The following is a 14,616-nucleotide window of genomic DNA, read 5'->3' on the forward strand; positions in this document are numbered from 1 at the left end:
AAATTTTTTGAGCCTAATTAGTTTACGATTGAATAATACAAATAAAAGTGTTATAGTGTTTATTTTGTAATTTTTTTTAGAACTAAACGAGGCCATATATACATTGTGTGTGTGTGTGTATGCCTTGTGCCTACCAGAGATGATATAGGACTACACACGACACAGACGAGCCAGGAATACGACACAGTATAGTACGTACTAGTAGGTAGACAGAGAATCGATGTCGTGCAGTCCAAAGGTCTAGTAGGTGCTGCACAAGCTACGTACTTTTGTAGGCTGCTCATCTGTAGTAGTAGGAGTAGAAGAGAACAGCGACGGATCGATGCGTCCGTCCATGGACCATGCCAGCATGGACACTACTGTCTACTACTGGACCATGCACGACCATTCGAATAAAAATGTCGGTACCTTGTTCATCGTACAGCAACCCACAACACAAGTCTGCTCTGCTCTCTTAATTTGTATGTACATGCATGCACTAGCAATCATGTATTATATGGTATAGTATCTGTACGTTGTACGTATGTGCTTGCTATTCAAGTGTACCGATGTTGGAGTAGGAGTATTTCACTCTAAACCGTCTTAGAATTTGGGATGGACGGAGGGAGTAGTAGCTAGGTATTGGGAACATGCATGCATACGCGAGATTGCTGCATGCGGCCGTGCAGCGTAGACAATGTTTATGAATTCTCTATCGATCTCTTGAGAAACATCATAGGAATTTTGATGAAATTAGTTTAATTACTTTCGCAGGAAAAACTATAAGAACATAAAAAAAAGATCACATGTTCCAAACAAGATCGTAGTATGTACGCAATTTTTAGAACCAAAAAAATAGTTGCCGTATATTTTCCCTCTGTCCTCAAGTATTTGCACATGTCTCATTTTTAAATTTATAGAAAACACTAGAGCATCTCCAAAAGCCTTTCTAAAATCTACTCTCTAATCATCATTTAGAGATCACTTGAGTCAAAATCGTTTTCTATATATATCTTTATATTCTCCAATGGCTTTCTTATATCTTGTGCGCAGTCTATAGAGTCATCCTCACTCTTTCTCTTTGGCTAACTAGAAATCCAAAATAGAGAATATTTATATTTAGGTCATTGCGAGGCTTAGAGGGTATGTTTTTTTTTAAAAAAACTCTATTCCTATCAATACTCCCTTGTTTCTGAAGGCTTCAACTTCTAGAGTTGTCCTAAGTCAAATTTTTAAAACTTCAACCAAATTTTTAGAAAAAAAAACATTATGATTTATAGTACCAAATTAATAATATTAGATTTATTTTAAAATATATTTTCATAAGATACTCATTTTATGTTATAGATATTGATGCTCTTTTCTATAAAGTTGGTCAAATAAAATTTGATTAGCACGGATTTTAGGAATTGAAGGTTCTAGAGGGGAGTACCTATTTCTCTCATGTCTTGTTTAGTTCACCCCAAAAACCAAAAACTTTTCAAAATTCCCCGTCATATCGAATCTTACGCCACATGCATGGAGGATTAAATATAGGTGAAAACAAAAAAAAATAATTGCACGGTTTGTCTGTAAATTGTGAGATAAATCTTTTAAGCCTAGTTACTCTATGATTGGACAATGTTTGTTAAATAAAAACGAAAGTGCTACAGTGTTGGAATCCAAAAAATTTGCAGATCTAAACAAGGCCTCAGAGTCTCTCAGATATATTTATTATGGAAATATATTTTGGTAATAATCTAAAAATGATAACTACGCATCTTAAATATTAGTAACTTTTTTATACATTGCATTAAACTTAAAATAACATTTTTTAAAAAAATGAAGACGATGTGCAGTTATTTTAATTATAACAGAGGGCCTTGGAAGTCGGGAGAGGCAGCCTTCGACGGAGACGGAGGTGGTGGCCACCGGCCCAGTGGGCAGTGGACGAAGGCGATGGATCGTCGTCGTCGTCGTCGTCGAAAGAGGTGGGAAAAGAATGGATTGGCGCATCCGGCTGGCAATGGCGAGGCGGCTGCAGCCGGCAGGCAAGAAACCACCCATGAATCGATGGTTGGTACGGTGGTGCATGCATGCATGACTGGACGTTGCAGAGACAAGACAAGCTAAGGCCGGGCAGGTGCCGTATCCGGCGGTGGGCCGGCCGCCGGTGGGCGATCCATGGAGTCCGGCCGGCCGGCCAGTTGTTGCATTAATAGCTACCAGAAGATCCATGAGCAGGTGATCGAGATGGCGCCATGCATGCATTCAGTTCACCCACACAGTTTTGCGTTTTCAGTGTGGATTACTCATTACTGCATGCTATTAATAATGTGTATACAGAGAGAATAATACGTATAATCAATCTCCCTTCGTCTTCCCTACTGTTGTCAGCTCCAATCATGTTGTATATATATGACTTTTTAATTAGCAAGGTAATATAGCTGTGTTGCCACAAGCTCCAACGCATAAATGTATTACTTCATGTATACACTAAACTGGATCTGTCCTAATAATCTCAAGGTGCATGAATACTCCATGGTCGTCCATGCTAACCGCTGCAAGTTTTTCTTCTCAGTGCAAATTCATCAGATACGCAAGCAGGCTATTCTTGCGGAACCCTATAAATGGCCGAGCAGCAGCCGAAGGCTGGGGCCTGCTCCGGTGATCTGCTGCTCTGGGCCGGCCGGCGCTGCTACCGACGGGACACCACCAAAAGGCACCACACACACTACTGGTAAGGCTTTGTTTGATACTACAGCAATTTCGTTTTTATTGGATAAATATTATCTAATTATAGAATAACAACGTTTAAAAAATTCATCTCGCGATTTATAGGCAAATTATGCAATGAGTTTTTGTTTTTATCTATATTTAATGCTCTATGCATGTACTGTAAAATTAGATGTGATAGAGAATCTTGAAAATTTTTTAATTTTTTTTGGGTGAACTAAACAAGCCCCTAGCGATTCTCTTCTGAAAAAGTAAAAGGAAAAGTCATTTCTTTGGAGTAGTAAATTCTTCGGAAAAAGGAAAAAAGAAACAGAGACAGCGTGTGCATGTGTCCGTGCGTGTGTGTGCTCTTCCCTAGCTAGCTACTGAAGCTGCTGATGACTGTACTGACATGATGTGCTGCGTCTGTGAGCAAATATTGTGGGCGAGAGCGAGAGGGTAATCCGTGATCCATTGCCTTGTATTGTACAGTAACACATAATAGGACAAGCCAAAAACAAGCTGTGTGGAGCTACATCCAAAACCATGGCGGTTTCTGGTTTTCCTCCTCACCTTTTCAGTCCCCTTCTTGGACGCTTCTCGCCAGCAACCTAGCGCCCGCCGGTGCCGGCCCTTTCTCACATGTGCACTACTCCTAAATCTTTCATTTGTTTCCCTTCTAGTAAACTAAAACTTTCCCTAAAATCAAGACTACACTACAAATCACCTTGATGTCACTCTCTTCAGCGTCTAAGCTAATGAGATACACATGGCTTACAATTCACTGATTTATTGTGAGAGAAAAACACTACTGAACGGCCGGTAGATTCGACAGATAAACTTAAGGCCTTTTTTAGTTCTAATTTTTTTTTGGAGAAACAACATGAAGCGCCCCTGGTAAACCAGGAACTCAAATGTGATACAATACTAGTCCCAGGAGGCTAGTAACACATTTATTACATCAGATAAGTTTCAGCGCAGTAGTCTTGGAAAGCGTGGACAAGGAAGGCACGCTATAATAATAAGACACCAAAATACAACAGAGGTCCAAAGGACCCAGAAACAAACGATATCGCCATCGAACATCTGACGAGTCCCAATGCCACAGGCTTAGTTGGGTGCAGACACGACCTTACTCGAACGCCACTTCAGGATCGAAGTCCGGATCTTCCTCTGTTTAATAAAGCAAGGGTGAGTACAAAGTACTCAGCAAATCCAACCTTACCCTATGGAAGGGGTTAACAATATATATGCATATGGATAAATCAAGGATGAGGCTTAGTTTTATTTGCATAAAGCTATCTTTTTACACATGCAAGGTTTCATTTCACAAATACTGTTGTAAAAGACCTCTTTTTCCACATATGATAGTATTTCTGAAAATGGGGGTTTGATCACAATTTTAAGTGTTGTTGAACCCTTGTTCCCACAACACAATGGCAGTCAACCATTTATTTTCAAAATCACACTCACTCTCATATTTTCACTCATCCCAACCCATCTAGTTGTTGAAACCAAACCATAACCCGTCCGAGACCGCGGACACGGCTATCCAGATAGATTTACACTCTGCAGAGGTTGTACACTTTTCCCACAAGTAGGATACCATAACTTACACCGTCGTGCAAGCACAGATCCATCAAAGTCATTACCCTCCATAGCTAAGTAATGGCGCTCACCATGGGAACACTAAGGCCACATCTCATGATACCACAATAATTCACAAAGCTTTTTTCATACAATTTCACATACATCACTTAGTGTCCCGTTGCACACCTGCCTCCAGGTGATTGCCATACTAACTAGAGGGATTGAGACTAAGCCTTTCCCATGCAAGGCGAGTGGTTGTACGATAAATGAGTTAGACAAGATGAATCATCAACTCAGTCCTTAATCGAGACAAGACGGATATCTTCACGCTTAACCCCGCAAGGTATAAGCCACAACACTAGGGCATCCCCAAAAGAGATCCCATCCGCCCCATCTCTATAGTAATCACATCTATAACTTGTTCATTAACCCTTTCACAATACCCACAATTTATTTTCACCACTCACACCTTTTACTTTTAGAATCATTATATTTGATAAAATACAACGATGAGTATCCAGGATGAGTAACAAGTCCTAAGCATACTAAATAATAATATTTCTGTCATAGCATATTATTTGTTCCTAGGTTCGAACAAGATAATTACCGGGTAATATCAATTCAAGGATGGCTATTCAACAGGTTTTAACTAAGCAGCGAAAATACTTCGTACATATATCGTACATGCAATATTTAAAATGGCTTCTACGGGTTGTGTTTAAAAATAGGATCAATATGCATCAAAGGGGATCAGTTGGACTTGCCTCCGTCGGCGTCCTCGGCAAACTCCTGCTGACAGTCCGGGTCCTCGGCGTCAAACTCGCGGTACTCGTCTCCAACGTTCTCGTTTTCCGGCTCGTTCACTCCGTCAACTAAAATACGCGACGAACGACACAGACAACAGGCACAGATAAATAATCATATAAATTCAAATGAGCTCCAAAAATCATGAAATTAATATGGGAGGTAGATCATGATTTTAGATGAATTTAGGAAAAAGAATTATTAAAATCAGAGTTAGCATGTGGCATTTGTGAAATGGCCGGACTTTAATCATGCGAAAAGGCTAACGATGATTAAGGAATAGATGCTTCACGTGGGCATTTGTTTGGCTGGTAGTGCATGTTGCATGCATGCATGTACTATTTGGAGTTAATGCTTGGCCCACACGTGCATGGTTAGAGATAAATTAGCAGAGGTCATTAGAACTCTTCTGTATGTCATGGTTCTATTCGTGGAGTTTTTGGCAGTGAACCGGTACAGACAAATACATGGAAAAATACAGAAAAATACTACAGAAAGACAGAGAAGAGCAAGGAGATGCTCATGAGCTGCTCACCTCGTCTTGCGACGACAGTCGAGCTCGGCTTGTGCGTATGGCCGTATACGGTATACGCGAAGTGAGAGCGAGTGAGCAAGTGAGTGAACGTGTTTCTCGGGTGGTGAGAGTGAGCACCCGAGGCTGGCTTTTTATAGGCCAGAGGAGTGAGGTTATGCCTCTGGTGCTCAGCTTCGTGCCATTAGAATTGCTACTATAGTGCATGGCTACACAGGACGACAGGACGGTGGACGGTGCCTAATTTTCATGCAAATGGCAATGTCTCATTTGCATGCACGGTGCGTGCAAATGGACGGTGCCTAATCACCATGTCCTTTGCATGCCGGTGCATGCAAATGGACGGTGGCATGCTTGTCCTGCATGCATGCATGCATGAGATATATTCATATGTGTGGGTGCACTGCTATGCTTTCTTGCATGTAAACTTGCTGGTACTTGCTATTATTTGTGCGCGAAAAAAAATATAAATGGTGCCTAGTTGTACATTGCGACTTGCTATCTTTTTGTACAGCAAAAGAGGCGCGGGAAAAGGCAAGAGGTGGGGCCCGCATGCCGCGGTGCGCGCGCGAGCGAGTGCGCTCGGCGAGGGGGCCGGGCGTGAGTGCACTGCGGCGCTGATGGTGGTGGGGTCGGCGCACGCGCCGTTGCCGGGTATCGGGTAGAGCGAGCGAGCAAGAGGGATAAGTAGCGGACATATGATGCTCATGCCATGCGGTGCAAATTATATTTAAAGATGGATAATTAGAATGGATGGAAAAGGAATTAGATGGAGATACTATAGAGCTCAAATGATTTATAGTTTTTGAAATATATTTTGAAAATAATTTTTTAATGCGAGTGATTTTTGAATGTGAATTTTTGGGATGTTACAAACCTACCCCACTTAAAAGGAATCTCGTCCTCGAGATTCGGCTGGGTTCTAAACAGGTGAGGAAACTCTTTTCTCAGGGCATCTTCTCTTTTCCATGTTGCTTCCGCTTCAGTGTGTCTACTCCATTGAACACGACAAATTCGGACTGTTGTCGTTCGAGTTTGCTTGGTGACTGTATCTAGGATTTTTATTGGCACTTCTTGATATCTTAGGTCATCTTGTAAATCAACTGTATCTGGCGATATTTGTTCCTCTGGTACTCTGAGACATTTCTTCAATTGGGAGACATGAAACACATTGTGTATATCTGACATTTCTTCAGGTAGCCGAATACGATAGGCTACAGCTCCAATCCTCTGTAATACTTGATATGGTCCAATATACCGAGGTGCTAGCTTGCCTCTGACTTGGAACCTTCGAGTTCCTCGAATAGGAGAGACCTTGACATACACAAAATCTCCAACTGCAAAACTTAACTCTCGCCTTCTTTTATCAGAATAGCTCTTTTGACGTGATTGTGCCTCTTTCAATTTTTCTCTGATTTCAGCTACACGATCTTCTGCTTCTTTTATAAGGGCTGGTCCAAGCAAGGTTCGTTCTCCAACTTCTGACCACATCAATGGGGTTCTACATTTTCTTCCATACAGGGCCTCAAAAGGTGACATGCCCAAACTAGCTTGGTAACTGTTATTATAGGAGAACTCTGCATAAGTTAGGCTTTTCTCCCAATCTTTACCATATGTGAGCACACATGCTCTTAGCATATCTTCCATAATCTGATTTATTCTTTCAGTCTGACCATCTGTTTGAGGATGATAAGCTGAGCTAAAATCTAGCTTGGTTCCCATAGCTTCATGCAAACTTTTCCAGAACTTAGAGGTAAATTGGGTACCTCGGTCAGATACAATCCTACTTGGCACACCATGCAATTTGACTATGTTATCCACATATAACTGGGCTAACTTGTCTCCACTATATTTGGTGCGCACAGGTATGAAGTGAGCAACCTTGGTAAGGCGGTCCACTATTACCCATATTGAATCATTTCCTTTCAGAGTTTTGGGTAATCCATTCACAAAATCCATGCCTATCTCATCCCATTTCCAAACAGGAATAGGCAATGGCTGGAGCAAGCCTGCTGGTTTTTGATGCTCTGCTTTAACCCTTTGGCATACATCACATTGTGCAACAAATCGTGCCACATCAGCTTTCATGCCATTCCACCAATATCTTTCTTTTAAGTCCATGTACATCTTGGTGGCACCAGGGTGGATAGAATAAGCTGAGTTATGGGCTTCATCAAGGATTAATTCTTGAAACTTTTCCTCCTTGGGCACACAAATCCTGTTTTTATACCACAATACTCCTTTGTTATCCACTCTAAAGTATGGAGCTTTATTTTCTCCAGTTTGCTCACGAATCTTCATCAGATCCTTATCCTTATGTTGTGTCTGCTTGATTTCTTCCACAAGAGTTGGCTGCACCATCAGACTGCCATTTTGAGGTTGGCGTACTATATGCATGTTCAACTGTGCTATCTCTTCTTGTAGGTGAGTGTTCTTAGGCACCAACTGCTGACCATATGACCTTCTGCTTAGGGCATATGCTACAACGTTGGCCTTTCCTGGGTGGTAATGAATCTCAAGGTTATAGTCCTTGATTAATTCTAACCATCTTCTTTGCCTTAGGTTCAAGTCTGACTGTGTGAAGATGTACTTCAAACTCTTGTGATCAGTGTAGATTTCACACTTGTTTCCAATGAGGTAGTGCCTCCAAATCTTGAGAGCATGTACTATCGCTGCTAACTCCAAATCATGGGTAGGGTAATTTTGCTCATGAGGTCTAAGCTGACGGGATGCATAAGCAACCACTTTTCCTCCTTGCATGAGAACATATCCTAAACCTTGTCTTGAGGCATCACAGTATATGATGAAATCTTGGTGAATGTCTGGTAAAGTTAACACTGGTGCTGTTGTCAGTCTCTTCTTCAACTCTTGGAAACTCTTCTCACATGATTCTGTCCAAGTGAATTTCTTATCCTTCCTAAGAAGCTCTGTCATGGGTCTGGCTATCTTAGAAAATCCTTCTATAAACCTTCGATAGTATCCAGCTAATCCAAGAAAACTTCTAACCTCACTCACATTGGTGGGTTGCTGCCAATGGGAGACAGCTTCTACTTTCTCAAGGTCAACTGCAACTCCTTCAGCTGTCAAGATATGGCCTAGAAATGCAACCTTCTCAAGCCAAAATTCACACTTGCTGAATTTAGCATACAACTTGTGTCTTCTTAGCTTTTCCAACACTACTCTCAAGTATTGCCCATGTTCTTCAGCACTCTTACAGTAGATAAGTATGTCATCAATGAAGACTACAGCAAACTTATCTAACTCTTCCATGAATACCTTATTCATGAGGTTCATGAAATAGGTAGGGGCATTGGTTAATCCAAAGGACATCACTGTAAACTCATATTGTCCATATCTGGTTACAAAGGCTATCTTGGGAACATCACTATTCTTGATCTTGAGCTGGTGATAACCTGATCTCAAATCAATCTTAGAGAAATACTTGGCTCCTTTAAGCTGATCAAAAAGATCATCTATCCTTGGCAGGGGATACTTATTCTTGATGGTGACTTCATTTAGGGACCTATAATCCACACACATCCTCATACTTCCATCTTTCTTCTTCACAAACAAAACTGGGGCTCCCCATGGTGAAGAACTAGGTCTAATATAGCCTTTCTGCTGCAATTCTCTTAGCTGCTCTTTCAGTTCAGCTAACTCTGCTGGAGCCATTCTGTAAGGTCTCTTGGCTATGGGGGCAGTCCCGGGGATAAGATCAATGATGAACTCTATATCCCTGTCTGGTGGCATCCCAGGTAGTTCCTCAGGGAATACATCAGGGTATTCTTGCACTATTGGTACTTCCTCTATGGTCCTTGCATCCAAGTTGAAGACCATTGGATTAACTTTAGACCCTCGGGTTTGGCATTTTACTTTAATCCCTTCATAGTTAACTAATGATACTTCCTTGGTTGCACAACTAATAATTCCATTGTGTTTGGTTAACCAATCCATTCCAAGGATAACATATATTCCTTTGGACTTGAGCACTACTAAGTCTGCTAAGAAAACTACCCCACTTAGAATGATTCTTACATTTGAACAACCTAGATGACATTTGATGTCAGACCCAGGTGTTCGGGTTATTAGGGGTAACTTTAGTAGTACTGTGGGTATTTGATGCTTCTCAACAAAACTTGATGATATGAATGAATGTGATGCTCCAGAATCAAATAATACTGTTGCAAGTACTGAATCGACTAAGAACTCACTAAGTACCACTCCTGAAGCAGTCTGAGCATCCTGAGCATGAATATGGTTGACACGGGCTCTACCATAGGATTGTTGAGGTTGCTTCATCATCTGGCTATTATTGTTGGTGTTGCTATTGTTGCGAGGGAATCCACGGTTGACTCCTGACACTGTAGGTCTTGGTCCATTAACGGTGTGGGACTGAGTGGATACTGCTGGTGGGTTGTTCTTGTAGGGACAGTTGGCGATGTAGTGTCCAGTCTCATGGCAATTAAAGCAAGTCCTAACATTGTTTGTGACTTGACCAGTGCTGTTCTGTTGAGTCTTGCCATAAGTTTGATTCTGATAGGTTGTCTTGGGCTGATATGATGACTGCATTTGGTTATTGGAGACACTAGCAGGAGAGCGAAACTGCATTGGGGATTGAGTCCGCTGGCTTGGTTGGCTAAAGGTTTTCAGCCTCTGGGATCTAGCACCATCTTGAACCTTGCGCTCTAGAAACTTGCGCTTGTTCTCTTTCCTTTCTTCAGTCTTGGCCACATCAGTCAGAATGGTCCTGTTCATCAAGGTGTTGAAGTCTGGATAGATCTGTGGGGTCATGAGGGTTCTAAGCTCACAGGTCAATCCTTCTATGAACTTTGTCTGCTTCTTAGCATCAGTGTTGACCAATTCTGGGGCATAGCGAGACAACTCAGTGAATTGGAAGATGTATTCACTCAGGGTTTTATTTCCTTGCTTCAAGTTGCGAAATTCATCAGCCTTCACCTTCATGATTCCATCTGGAATGTGGTACCGGCGGAATTCATCCACAAATTCTTCCCATGTGATCGTGTTAGCATTGTCCACAGCTCCACTATAGGCTTCCCACCAAGAAAGGGCAATTCCTGTCAGCTGATGAGATGCTAGCAGAACTCTATCCCTTCCATTACAGTGGATTGTGTCCAACTTTCTTTCAATCACCTTAAGCCAATCATCTGCTTCCATGGGGTTGTCAGATCCAGTAAAGGTGGGTGGCTTAAGCCTCATGAACTCAGTCATCTTGTCTTGGGCTCCGGCTCCACGGTTGTTCCTGGGGCGGTTCATGCCTTGAGCCAAGGTTTCCAGAAGGCGAGTCTGAGTTGCCATGACTTGTGCTAAGTCAATTACTGGAGGAGGGGGCAAGTCATCTCCTTCATTATGGTTCCTAGTCTGACTCACTTCATCTTCATGAATATCATCCACATTTGCATTGGCTTGACTTCCATTTGGATTTTGGCTTTGTCTACTAGCTGCACGACCACTTGGTTGAGAGCGGGTAGCTGGTTTGGGAGACATCTGTTGGTTAAGATGAGAAAGCATTAGATAAGGGTTAGATCTATTGAGTGATGTTGTTTTTTTTTGTTACGGCGTTATATTTTAAAAAGGTGCAAGTTTTAACACTTGCTATCCCGTAAGGGAACAACATAGAGCACTCAATTATTTAGCACAACCAACAAGCACAAATATATATTTTGAATAAGAGGACGGTTTACAACATAGTAATGGAGGAAATAAGCGTACTACAATACGATTCATCTACTTTGGGGGTTGAACAAAAGTGAAGTAAACTTCACTTCCCCAAGACATAAGGAGGAACTAAGTGATACTAATCTTCAACTTCTTCGGACGAAATGGCTTCATTCCCTTGGTGTTGAGGTGGATCATGCTTCTGGCATCTGTGGTTCTTCTTTTGGACTAAGAGGTGGGTCACCGTCTGAAAGCCCAAGTTTGGTTTTGGTAATTAATGACACCAAGTTGCTAATGCCTTATGTTTAAGTGATTTAAGTCAGGCATAGCAACACATGTGATGAAGGTGCATGGTGGCATGGAAAGGTGGCCACACGATCACAAAGGGATGAAGCATGAAGTGGAGATCATGGTGATAGACGAGGAGCAAAGTTATCAAGGCAAAGGTATAAACATAGGGTTTTACTTTTGCCGGTCTAAGATGAGTAGAGAAGTGATTGACCGGGTTTTGGATAGATAGCCGACTATCAAGAGGGGAAATCACGGTCATCTCTCGAATCAAGTGCTACTAGGTCTACATCTTGAGCATATGCATTAGGATCTAGTAAAGTGCTAGCTTAACTCCTTTGGTGAAAATGTTTGTGAAAAGCTAACACACATGCACTTTGGTGGTGGACACTTGTTGGTGTTAGCACATTTGCAAAGGAGGTGGTTTTCCTAGGGTTGAGAGGGGTGTGGGTTCGTCTCTCCCTCCCGCCGAGCTTGCGAGGCGGGATTCGGCGCTTTTGAGAAAAATAAGTGTATATTTTCTATTGCGCCGGTGGGAAATTTGGAGAAGTCGCGGGAGTGTTTTCTCTCTGAGAAACACTCACCGGACGCTGAGTGCGGAGGCACCGGACGCTGGCCTCAGCGTCCGGTGTGCTTGACCCTGCTAGGGTTAAGCACCGGACGCACTCTGAGAGCGTCCGGTGGTAAGCGTCCGGTGTGAGGGGTTTTTGCAACCCTCTCTGCGCACGAGTCCGGTGAGCACCGGACCGTCCGGTGCCCAGCGTCCGGTGAGGTCGCGAGTTTGACACCCTCTCTGCGCACGAGTCCGGTGAACACCGGACCGTCCGGTGTGTTGCAGGTAGCCGTTAGAAACTGACGCGCGAGATTCAAGATCGACACGTGGCCAACTCCAGTGCACCGGACGCAGGGAGTCGAGCGTCCGGTGCTCACTTAGTAGCGTCCGGTGCCCCCGTTTTCAGCCCATTGAAAACAGCCAACGGCTAGTTTCTTTGAGGGGCTTATAAATAGTTGGTGGCCGGCTTTGGGAGGCTCTCTCTTGCACTTTTGAATACTTGAGGCATACTTTGAGCTAGAGAACACTCCCTCCACTCATCTCCTTGCTTGATTGCTAATCCTAGTGAGATTGAGTGAGATTCAAGTGCATTTCTTTGAGAGTTGCATTTAGTGGCACTTGATTCTTGAGTTTGCTGCGGATTTCTTGTTACTCTTGGGTGTTTCCCGACGCCCTAGACGGCTTGGAGCAGCGGTGGTGTTGAGCTCGTGATTGGAGATTGTTTCGAGCCTCACCAAGTGACTTGTGAGGGGTTCTTGAGCCTTCCCCGCGGGAGATCGCAATTGGCTACTCTAGTGGATTGCTCGTGGCTTGGAGGATCCCCATCTTGTGAGTGGATGTGCGGCACCCGCTGAGGGTTTGGCTTTGGATTGCCAATTAGCTCGTGATCCATCAAGTGGGTGTATCGCCACAACGAGGACTAGCTTGTCGGGAAGCAAGTGAACCTCGGTAAAAAATTTTGTGTCATCTCTTGCCGAGGATTCTCTTATTGTTGTGATTGATTGATTGGCTATATTTCTACTCCACAACGTCGGTATAACAATCACTCACCTCTCCTTTACTTTTGTGCATACCTTGCTAGTTGCGTAGCTTGTTCAGCTTAGTTCTTTGGTTGTTGTGCTTTAGTGTTTAGCCTTGTACTAGTTTGTATAGGTGGCTTGCATAGCTTAGTTAAGCTAGTGCTAGAATTGCTTCGCTATTTGTTTTACTAACTCACTTGCTTAGTGAAGTTTGTAGAAGTTTTAAATAGGCTATTCACCCCCCCTCTAGCCATTTGGACCTTTCACCGTCTTGTTTTGGTGCTGGCTGGGTGAGGAGTGGAAATCCTTCTTCCTTACTGGGCTCCAACTCTAAAGCTTCATGAGAGGCTTCTGTGGGTGGGGGAGCTGATGGCCCTTCTATGTCCATCTTTCTTTTGGTTTTTAGGGACATGATTGGGATACCTTTTAGGACTATGGGCTCTTGGTCTTCCTCTGCTAACATCCTTCTTTTGATCCTGGTGATAAGGTAGGCATCCTTCAACTCCTAAGCATGGCGGTCTTCAGCTGCCTTCAAGACTTCAGCAATGGCAGTTTCACGACTCTCGGCTGCAGCTGCTTGGGCCTGAGCTTCCGCAAGCTGCACATGGAGCTTTCTAACTATGATCTCGGCTTCCTCCGCACGATGGATGCACTTCCTTAACTCTGAGGCCTGCTCATCATATTGCTTATCTAGAGCAAGAAGGTATGTGGTCATGAATACCACAGTTGGGTCATCTTCAAGTGAGTAGCGTCCTTGCAAGAGTTCCATGCGGGTCCTCCAAACTGGTCGGTCTTTTTCGTCGGGTGGAAAGAACCTCATGGGTGTACGGGTGATGGGCTTCTCGTAGATCTGGCATAGGTACCTCAAGGCTTTACGGGCGACGGCTTGATATGTATCTGCAAACCGAAATCCGGTCGCAGTCATACTCCAAGCTTCAGCTATGTTAGGGAAGTCCTCACTTTTTCCAATATAGACAGTAACTTCACACCGCTCGGTCTCATGCTCTTCATATTCTCTACCTTCATATTCTGGGCGATCCTTGATTCCAAGTTTCTGCATGGTAGCATACAAGAGCTTGGGAAAGCCTTCTACACTTAGATAGTAACTGCTAGTCCAAACACCTTCTGCCATCTGAGAGAAATAGATGAGAGTAAATATTTTTTTTCAAATAGAGGGAAGAGGGTAAGAACTTTTGTAAAATATGTTTCTTTAGTAAAATACTGGTCCAGAAAAGCCTAAGGTCGCGTCCTACAGCCAACTACGGCTCTAATACCACCTGAAGCGCCCCTGGTAAACCAGGAACTCAAATGTGATACAATACTAGTCCCAGGAGGCTAGTAACACATTTATTACATCAGATAAGTTTCAGCGCAGTAGTCTTGGAAAGCGTGGACAAGGAAGGCACGCTATAATAATAAGACACCAAAATACAACACAGGTCCAAAGGATCCAGAAACAAACGATATCGCCATCGAACATC

This window comes from Sorghum bicolor, chromosome 10, assembly GCF_000003195.3.
Source record: "Sorghum bicolor cultivar BTx623 chromosome 10, Sorghum_bicolor_NCBIv3, whole genome shotgun sequence".
Lineage (NCBI taxonomy): Eukaryota > Viridiplantae > Streptophyta > Magnoliopsida > Poales > Poaceae > Sorghum > Sorghum bicolor.